The sequence below is a fragment of the Oncorhynchus mykiss genome, chromosome 6, assembly GCF_013265735.2.
Source record: "Oncorhynchus mykiss isolate Arlee chromosome 6, USDA_OmykA_1.1, whole genome shotgun sequence".
NCBI classification, from domain to species: Eukaryota; Metazoa; Chordata; class Actinopteri; order Salmoniformes; family Salmonidae; genus Oncorhynchus; species Oncorhynchus mykiss.
The window spans coordinates 45,867,413-45,878,515 of record NC_048570.1 but is presented as its reverse complement, the minus strand read 5'-3'; the positions used below and the strand labels follow the sequence as shown (position 1 = coordinate 45,878,515).

The following is an 11,103-nucleotide window of genomic DNA, read 5'->3' as shown; positions in this document are numbered from 1 at the left end:
GGGCCATCGTGGTATCTGCTTGAGGGGAAATATACACGGCTGTGACTATAACCAAAGATAATTCTCTTGGGAGGTAATACAGTCGGCATTTGATGGTGACGTATTCTAGGTCAGGTGAACAAAAGGACTTGAGTTTCTGTATGTTATCACAATCACCCAATGAGTGGTTAGTCATGAAACATACACCCCCACCTTTCTTCTTCCTGGAGAGTAATTTATTCCTGTCAGCGCGATATACTGAGAACCCAGCTGGCTGTATGGACAAAGACGGTATATCCGGAGAGAGCCATGTTTCCGTGAAACAGAGTATGTTACAATCCCTCATGTCTCTCTGGAAGGAGATTCTCACCCTGAGCTCGTTTACTTTATTATCCAGAGACAGAACATTAACGAGTAATATACTCCGGTGTGCGCGCCTCCTGAGTCGGACAAGAAGTCCACTCCGAATTTCTCTTCTCAGCCGGCAGTGTTTTGGATCAGCCTCTGGAATCAGTTCAAAGATTCAATTCGGAAAAGTCATATTCCTGGTCGTAATGCTGGTGAGTTATGCCGCTTTGATATCCAAAAGTTATTTCCGGCTGTATGTAATAACACAAAATTATTCCTGGGCTAATATAATAAGGCATATATATATATATATATATATATATATATATATATACATATATATATATATATATATAAACTAAATACTGCAAAGTTGCTTAGGAGCCTGAAGCAGATCTGCCCTATCTGTCGGCGCCATCTTGTATCCATGAGATCATCCGTTCACCTATTCTGCGTCTCACAAAGACGCGGCAGCTGGAATCAAAAATTTCACATTTGGACATATCAGACCAAAGGACAGATTTACACCGGTCTAATGTCTATTGCTCGTGTTTCTTGGCCCAAGCAAGTCTCTTCTTCATATTGGTGTCCTTTAGTAGTGGTTTCTTTACAGCAATTTGACCATGAAGGCCTGATTCACACTGTCTCCTCTGACCAGTTGATGTTGAGATGTGTCTTTTACTTGAACTCTGTGAAGCATTTATTTGGACTGCAATTTCTGAGGCTGGTAACTCTAATGAACTTATTCTCTGCAGCAGAGGTAACTCTGGGTCTTCCTTTCCTGTGGCGGTCCTCATGAGAGCCAGTTTCATCATAGCACTTGATGGTTTTTGAGACTGCACTTGAAGAAACTTTAAAAGTTCTTGAAATGTTCCACATTGACTGACCTTCATGTCTTAAAGAAATTATGGACTATAGTTTATCTTTGCTTATTTGAGCTGTTCTTGCGCTAATATGGACTTCGTCTTTTTCCAAATAGGGCTTTTTTCTTTATACCACCCCTACCTTGTCACAACACAATTGATTGGCTCAAACACATTAAGAAGGAAAGAAATTCCACAAATGAACAAGGCACAAGTGAAATGCATTCCAGGTGACTACCTCATGAAGCTGGTTGAGATAATGTGAATAGTGTGCAAAGCTGTCAAGGCAAAGGGTGGCTGCTTTGAAGAATCTCAAATATTACATATATTTTGATTTGTTTATCACTATTTTTGGTTACTACATGATTCCATATGTGTTATTTCATAGCTTTGATGTCTTCACTATTATTCTACAATGTAGAAAATAGTAAAAATAAAGAAAAACCATGGAATAAGTAGGTGTGTTCAAACTTTTGACTGGTACTGTATGTGATTGGTTCTTTGAACTTAGGCAAATATAACTATTTCCCATAGGGATACATCGAAACAAGTAGTTGAAAGAGAACTTGTTTTCTTATTCTTGATTGTGATTAATTCCCATACAGCTGTCATCAATAAATAAATCACTAACTGTGAGTGTCAGTGCTAAAAACAGCACTTTTCTCAGAAGCTGCTAAAAATCTGCTAATTGTGTCACAATGGAATATTTCCAAGCTGTTCCCCTAGGTAAAGTTCTACGATCAGCTTCCCATTCCCTAATTTTAACCATTAGTGGGGAAATTGCTAAATTGACTTCACTCTACTCCCACCGAAATCACTTCCCATGGCAGTTGTCAATACAGAAGTGTCTCTAGAGGAGCCTCCTGAGGAATGCAGAGTCCAAGTTGAGCTCCGTTTCACAACACCGTGCTCCTCCCAAATTTTGTAAAAAAAAATGCAGAGGGCTCCGTATTGACATGACTGGTTAGCGGTAGATGGGGCGGGAGGTCCTGTATAAATACAAACTCACTTCCTTGACAACAGCTCTACTCAACAGCTTTGCACTGCTTCACAAAGTACAATAAGTATGAATGCCCTGACTTCTGCAGAGGACGTTTCCCAGCCAATGCAGATGTCGGATTGACCATGCAATACCTTTAAATTCCTAACCTGGCCCGCTCACTCTGTCATGAGCGTCTAGGTTGCGTCTCAAATGGCTCCCTATGTAGTGAGGGTTCCATTTGGGACACTGCCCTAATCATCCATTGCTTGACCATCACTTATCTCTCTGATATCAATGAGAGTTAAAGTACATTACATAAAACATGTCAAATATGACTGTACTTTATTAAACCACAACTTGATTCCACAACTTTACGGCCTTTACAGTCATCATGTCAGGACAGGGGATGTCCCAAATGCCATCCTATTCCCTATATAGTCCACTACTTCTGACCAGAGCCATAGGGCTCTAGTCAAAATAGTACACTATAGGGAATAGAATTTGGGACACAGTTTATGGACTTTCATTTATGTTCTCCCAGCAGTATCACTTCACCTTCCATCTGCTTGACGCCTACTGAGAATATCCCAAATGGCACCCTATTCACTACGTATTGGACCAGAACATTTTGACCAGAGCCCTATGTGACCTGGTAGGCAATAGGGTGCCATTTGGGACACACACATTGACAAAGGGAGAAGTACAGCTGCCTGCTGTTCGATTTCCTCCACACCTTAGACAACCACACACATACCCTGACAACCATATTACACACACCCTTTGCCTCTGACACCCTGATGGTCACTATTGTTCAGAAACAACCCCTAGATGCTTCCCCCTAGTCTAGGAACTGTAGATCTGAAATTGTTGAATAGGTATAAGCAGTGTTGAATATTCCACCTAGCATACCAGAAGGCAAGCTGCAGCTATAGCCATGTTGTTTACACCTATCCAGTTATTTTCAATCTACATTAATAAAGTATGTACAGTTGAAGTCAAAAGTTTACATACACCTTAGCCAAATACATTTAAACTCAGTTTTTCACAATTTCTGACATTTAATCCTAGTAAAAATTCCCTGTCCTAGGAAGTTAGGATCACCACTGCACATGGGGACAAATATCGTACTTTTTGGAGAAATGCCCTCTGATCTGATGAAACAAAAATAGAACTGTTTGGCTATAATGATTATCGTTATGTTTGTAGGAAAAAGGGGGAGGCTTGCAAGCTGAAGTACACCTTCCCAACCGTAAAGCACGGAGGTGTCAGCATCATGTTGTTGCGGTGCTTTGCTGCAGGAGGGACAGGTGCACTTCACAAAATAGATGGCTTCATGAGAGAGGAAAATTATGTGGATATATTGAAGCAGCATCTCAAGACATCAGTCAGGAAGTTAAAGCTTGGTCGCAAATGGGTCTTCAAAACGGACAATGACCCCAAGCACACTTCCAAAGTTGTGGGAAAATGGCTTAAGGACAACAAAGTCAATGTGTTGGAGAGGCCATCACAAAGCCCTGACCTCAATCCTATAGAAAAGTTGTGGGCAGAACTGAAAAAGCATGTGCAAACAAGGAGGCCTATAAACCTGACTCGGTTACACCAGCTCTATCAGGAGGAATGGGCCAAAAGTCACCCAACTTATTGTGGGAAGCTTGTGGAAGGCTACCTGAAACATTTGACCCAAGTTAAACAATTTAATGGCAATGCTACCAAATACTAATTGAGTCTATGTAAACTTCTGACCCACTGGGAATGTGATGAAAGATATAAAAGCTGAAATAAATCATTCTCTCAACAATTTTTCTGACATTTCACATTCTTAAAATAAAGTGGTGATCCTAACTGACCTATGGACAGGGAATTCTTACTAGGATTAAATGTCAGGAATTGTGAAAAACTGAGTTTAAATGAATTTGGCTAAGGTATATGTAAACTTCCGACTTCACCTGTATATGTCACTGAACCAGGTCTGAGTAGTTGTTTTGCTTAGCCTGGACAGAGGAGTTGGCAAGACACTGACAGCACAAACCGGTCTAAAACCATGCTGTTTTGCTCACTATTCTGTCTGCCCAATTCTGTGTCCCAGGCTGGTGTTGGGAGAATGATTCAGATTCTTCCAAAACAATACAGTGGGTATTTATACAACAATAAGAGCCATAGAACACACAGCAATGTATTGGGAAATGAGCTTCACATCTCTTTGCTGTGCAACACACCATATTTTCTCACTTTCTTATCTATTATAGCACATAGACATGAACTAAGTGTGTTCTTCAGTGTTAAAAATAGATATTCTACTTGGTAATGAGACCAGTAGGCAAATGTCATGTTGTGAAACATTGTGAGACTGGATTTGGGCTACATGAGTGGAGTTATTACATGGACAATTTTTATTCATTTTATCAATTGGAAATCTCATAGTCAAGACTAAGAGCTAACGTTATATGAGCTGTAGTCTTTACTCATTTAGCTAGCACAAACCCATGGATCTAAACATTTTACAACACAAATCTTGATAATCTCTCTTAATATAGACAGCATTTCTCAGTTAAATATACTTTACTTCGTTGTTTTTTATCATTTAAGTTAAATTCGTCATGCACAAAGTAGTAGTTCTTCTATCCAAGCTTTGCTTCACGTTAACAGCTTGACTGCACAGCCGGCATCTGCATGGTCTACCTCTGACTTTTCTCCTGCTCCTCCTGGTCTCTTTTCAAACATTTTATCCCTCTGTCTCTGCTGTATGTCTTTAATATCTTTGGCATAACGGGAGAACGCTCCTCCAAACTTGCCCCAAGCTTTGAACGGGATAGTGATAGAGTTTCTACTGCTGGGTTTGACTTCGCTCACCCTCCAAAAAACTCAGTATTTGTTGAATCCCACGTCGAAGAAGAACCGTTTGGAGTCCACCATGATAGAGGTGCCCTCCGGAAGCTCGCTGTAGTCCCCTGCTCCTTCACCATAGGCGAGTTCCTCGTCATTGTCTATATGCTTGGCAAGCGCGTCATGGAAGTCTATTAAACCCTTGTCGGGAGGGTGATGATTTGTCTGTATTTCATGCCACCGGGGACTCCGCCACCTCCTACTCTGAACCCAGGTCCTCGGTTGATGGTCTGCCTGATCCGGAGAACCCCCCCTCCCCCTTTGGTTCTCTTTCAGATCGGGGTAGTATTTTCTGTTCTCTCGAACCAGGAACGGACTCTTAAAGGCTCACTGTCATCCACCGCCGGATGACTGAGCGAATTGCTCGGGGCTTCTAGGCCCAAGTTGGGTGTAATGATCTATGAAATCCCCCAGGTAGTCACGGAACTCCGCGGCGATTGACATGGAAAGGGTCGGTCGACTTTTCGAGCCCCCCTCTGCGATTTTGATAAACCTGCCCTTCGCATTCTGCTTTACATCCAGGTAGAATCATTTGTTCTGGATGTCCAGCCGCTTCAAGGATAGCTCTTGGGTCTCCTGATCCCGCTAGTAGTGCTGAAACCCGCCACCACCGCCCTCACTCCCATTGTCCCCATCCGCCATCTTCTCCACCAATCAGCTTCTCTCCTTCCTACGTTCTGAACCTCCCTTGCGTGTGTTTACCCTACCCGCTTGCTGTGGTTGTACTGAATATCGCATCCAATTTAAAATTAACAATTGCCCTGCATATAATCAACAATTTTGCCTTTCAATTCGATCTTTGATGGCGTGGCTAGTTTATGTAAGGCCTGTATGTGTCCCATAGAAATATGATAACACTGGTGTCTGCACATTTTAAACTGTAAACTGTTGTCATTTTGTTGTCTGTATACCAATTGTGTAAATGTGAATGTACAAATCTAGTTCATAAATAATAACACCAGAAATGTTTGCATGTGAGATGTTAATGAATTTCAGCAGATAAATAGCAAAAAACCTTTGAGTGTTAGCCAACCTTAGAGGCTTTGCCTTTTGATTTTGCACAATATAACCAGTGGTATAAAGTACTTAAGTAAAAATACGTTAAAGTACTACTCAAGTATTTTTGGGGGGTATCTGTACATTACTATTTATATTTTTGACTACTTTTACATTTTTTCATTCCTGAAGAAAATCACTGACACTCAAAGTACTCATTATATTTTGAATGCTTAACAGGACTGGAAAATGATCCAATTCACTCACTTATCAAGAGAACATCCCTGGTCATCCCTACTGCCTCTGATCTGTGGGACCCACTAAACACAAATGTTTAATTTGTCAATTATGTCTGAGTGTTGGAGTGTTCCCCTGACTCCGTAAAAAAACAAACATCTGGTTTGCCTAATATAAGGATAATGACATGATTTATACTTTTACTTTTGATACTTAGTATATTTTAGAAATGACATGCACTTTTGATACTTAAGTATATTTAAGATCAAATACTTTGACTTTACTCAAGTAATATTTTACTGGGAGACTTTCTATTAATATTTTATATTAAGGTATCTTTACTTTTACTCAAGTATGGCAGTTGGGTACTTTTTCCGCCACTGAATATAACGCAATTGTCACGTTCGTCGTATGAATCGGACCAAGGCTCATGGTATGCGTATATTCTTTATTATATTAAGAATGAACACTGAACAAACTAACCAAAATGACACGTGACGCTATGCAAAATAGTGCTGACAGGCAACTACAAATAGACAAGAACCCACCAAAACAAAAGGGAAAATGGCTACCTAAATATGATCTCCAATCAGAGACAACGATAAACCGCTGCCTCTGATTGGGAACCATATCAGGTCACCATAAACATACAAATACCTAGACCTACAAAACCCCTAGACATACTAAAACCCTAGACATTAAAAAACTAGCATACCCAACCTCGTCACACCCTGACCTAAACAAAATATAAAGAAAACAGAGATATCTAAGGTCAGAGCGTGACAGCAATTCCCACGATAATTAAAATCAACCATCCACAATGTATACCAATTTACTTTTGTCATGTGTGAATATGCAAAGTATTTGATTATGTCTCACAGTATATGATCACATTTTGGTACTTGTTTTTCTACGTTAACATTCAATAATGTTTATGTTCTACCAAATAGAGAAATGAGCTTAAGCAAAGAGCGTGATGCGGTATGGGTGGCATTTGAGGAGGCGCTTTGAGAAGCTCATTATCGCACAGCATTATAATTTCAACATGTGTAAGTGATATTTCTTCCCATTTCCCCAGTATATTTTTAGGGCAGTTGAATTGTGGGTACATACCACAATGTTGTTGTGTTGTAATTTTAAACACAGAGAGATTCCCATTCTATGTTTGATTTTAATAAATACTGTAAGATCAGAAGTAGTGAGCTGCAAAGCGACAGGTACCTGCTCCTGCCACTAGACTTTTCCCTGTCCAATGGATAGAGAGGGACAGCAGAGGCAACATAATTCACCAAAGACCTGAGCTGTGTTCGAATACCCATACTAACATACTACATACTTGAATGAATATATACTATATACTAGTTAATTTACTGTAAGTGAATGGTATCCTTTCAGTTGAGCATACTAACGCTTGGCCTGTCTACGGGAAGTTGATGCTGTTGCTATGCAACCTCTTGCTAGCTTGTTAGCATAACAAATTAATAGTTAGACATTTTACGACTTAGGGCTGCGTTTCAGACTCATAAAATACACACCTTCGTCCACTTACCCTCGCCTTATGCCCTGGGGGAATCCCCGCAGCCATATTTGTCGTCGGTCCAAATGATTAGCCAAGCAAGGGAAGTTTGCAACCCAAGACCCTCAGCCCTCGTTTTTAATGGAGTTTGCGTGTGTACATTTATGTTCTCTTCGGGGATTGAAACTCCCTATAATTAAATTTCCGACGATTGTACATCCGCTAAGAAAAGTCTGCGAAAACTTAACCTCAACGTCAATATGGAGAATGTAAATAAGTCAGAAATTGTGCTACTAATGCACAAACACGTCTCATAAAAGTAATGATGTTTTTGTTTGGTTAGCTTTTGGAAATTGTAGAAATATTATCTTTCCTTCTTCAGAAGTAGCTAGGCAGGCTAACGTTAGTTAACAAATTCATTTGCTAGCTATCATACAATAGGCGTATATTAATTAATAATTATATAGTTAATATGAGTAGACATGTAATCATAATTGACTGTAATGCATATAAAACACCCTTAAGCTATTGGTGGCTAAAAACACAATCATCGCGGGACGAACTAGTGACGAATTTCCGGGCACTTAATTTGAGGGCTGAGGGGAGAGGGTGTGTCTGTTAAGTGTTTGAAATGCAGCCCGGGTGTGTTATTAAATTAAATCTGGAGTGCCAGAGTGCACTCTGGGCATTGTAAATTGAGAGCGTTTCCCTCTCGAAGTGTTCAGAGCGCACATTGAACGCTCTGGTGAGGAGTAGGGTTGAGCCGACAAGCACACAAGCTAACTGGCTAACTTGCTAGCTATTCCCTAGCAGAGATGGTTAGGCTGTTTTCATGTTATCCTGAGCGTTGGTGACTGTAATTGTGCTGCTGGCAACAATTTAATCATGCTTTTTTGACAATGTTTACTAACACTGGCCATATTCAACTGATGTTGAGCGTTTTTCCTTGAAGAATGGGCAGAAATCGCAGTGGCTAGATGTGCCAAGCTCATAGAGACATATCCCAAAAGACTTGCAGCTATAATTGCTGCAAAAGGTGGCTCTACAAAGTATTGACTTGGGGGGTGAATAGTTACTGTATGCACGCTCAAGTTTTCTGTTTTTTTTGTCTTATTTCTTGTAGCATCTTCAAAGTGGTAGGCATGTTGTGTAAATCAAATGACACAAACTCAAAAATCTATTTTAATTCCAGTTTGTAAGGCAACAAAATAGGAAAAATTCCAAGGGAGAAATACTTTTGCAAGACACTGTAGCTAGCTAACATACCGATGCATTCTGCTGTAATGCTATGCGGTTCGTAAGGATAGTGTAGCTAACAAATTGTCAGCCAACATGACTTGTTAGGTAACTTATTTGAAAAGTCATTACTTTATTACATTGCTCAACATTTTTTTAACATTTGGCATATTTTCCGCCATTTTCTTCAAATCTGAAAACGTGAAGCCACGCCCGTTTTCTGAAGAATTGTATTATGGGCCCTAAAAGCACGGAAATGGTGTCCTTGTATACTTCATATTTTGGTGAATGTAACTATAACCATACTATTGTCCAACCCTCTAAATTGTCCACCCCTCCTTTTGTGGCATTGTAATCCATTATGATTTCAGTTTTTTTTTATGTTGCAGGCCACAGAATCTCCCATTCCTATGCGTACTCATGAGTCCCACATTTTTGCCTTTCTTTGTCACGTAGGATACTAGGGACGTGTCGGCTGTGAACACAAACTCAGAGGAATTGATAGGCCTGTTCCGTGTATTCAACAGCTGAGTTGGGAGCTCTGGGTTGTTTTTTCGTTCTGTTCCTACCATCATCAGCTAGCTCCTGCCCCAGCTTGTGAGAAGTAAAAAAGTTATTGCATGTGATGTGGCCACGGAGTCCCTATGTCACATCCAGGACAACCCACATCCATTGGTTCTTCTCAGGGGCTCCTCCATCTGGCTTCCTTGTATACACTTGCAAGTTCCACGTATATGACGAAGCAGCATCACAGGCAGCCCCGATCTTGATTCCATAATTTGCAGGTTTAGACGATATGTACTGCCTGAAGTGGCAGTGGCCCCTAAATGGCATAAGCTGCTAATCAACAGTAACGTTGGGCCCAGGGTTGTAAAACGGGAAGGCGGTCCATCCACTTGTCCCACACTGACCTGATTGCAGCTAGCTTGTCTCTCTGCTGCCGAGCTGGTCTGGTGACTCGGTTATCGAAGCGGATAATCCTTGAAAAAATGATGAAGTTTTCCAGAGACATTTTTGCATGTAAAAGTTCTCTGCCAGTTTCTGCATCCCAAAAGGATTCTGTGGATTCCCCATTGGATCTGAAAATACCAGCAAGGATAAGAACCCCAAAGTATGCATGTAAATGTGTTTGGTCCATCTCGTTCCATCTCTCTCCAAAAACATGCCTTCCCTCCAATTAGTGCAGTCCAGAATGATTTTCTCAATGGTTTCTGGGATGAACAGTTCAAAATAACACTTGATGTCCTGCACATGAGTAACAGCCATCTGCGTCAGCCCAGGTTGCATTCTCATCACATTGGCAGCAATGCGAGGTGGCTCATTCCTTGGGCAATAAGACCATTCAATTTCACAACTTTTTGACATCCATATTGCTCCTCCTCCAGGCTGCTGATGCTGGGGATGCACTAGGGTCAATCTCACCCTCTTCTTCCGACTCACTGTCAGAATCCGAATTGACAGAGACACGATCCTCATATTCGGGAATATTCTTAATCTTCCAAAGTGGAAGATGCTCCTTCCACACTAGCTTCTCTCTCTGAAAAAAAATATTTTATTGCCCTCTGAGCAGAGATTATTTTTGCCAAACTGATTGATTGTGGTAAGGAGCCAAACATGCAAAGCTATTTATTTGTTGTGTCCCTCCCCCAACTTGCACCTTGCTGGGATAGAGAGTGGGAAACTTCAGATTTTTTATTTAATTTAATTTTTTACAATGTATCGAAATAACGTATTGTAATAACATTATGCAGGTTCCCACAAGACATTATGTAGTTTCACATATTACAAATGGTAAAGAGTGCGAGAAAAGCAGGATACAGGCACGGAGACAGTCAGGTTCTTGGTGCTATGTTGAAACAGCAGGCCCAGGGAAGAGGAAGACAGTGAAGGCACACAGCAAAACTTTTTGTTACATTTTTACTTATTTTCACATACACACACACTTTTCCACACTTTTATTACCCTACGGTTAGTGAGGTTAGTATGAGTATTCGAACACAGCTTTGGACAAAAAAAAGGTCTAAGAAGGCCTCAAGACACAGTAAGTGTTATTTACCTATTTA

General features: G+C 40.6%; 1 pseudogene; it reads right to left on the bottom strand.

Moving 5' to 3' along the window:
• Positions 1 to 4,806: 4,806 nt before the first annotated feature.
• On the bottom strand, positions 4,807 to 5,697 carry LOC110526902 (annotated as a pseudogene).
• Between the last annotated feature and the right edge of the window lie 5,406 nt (positions 5,698 to 11,103).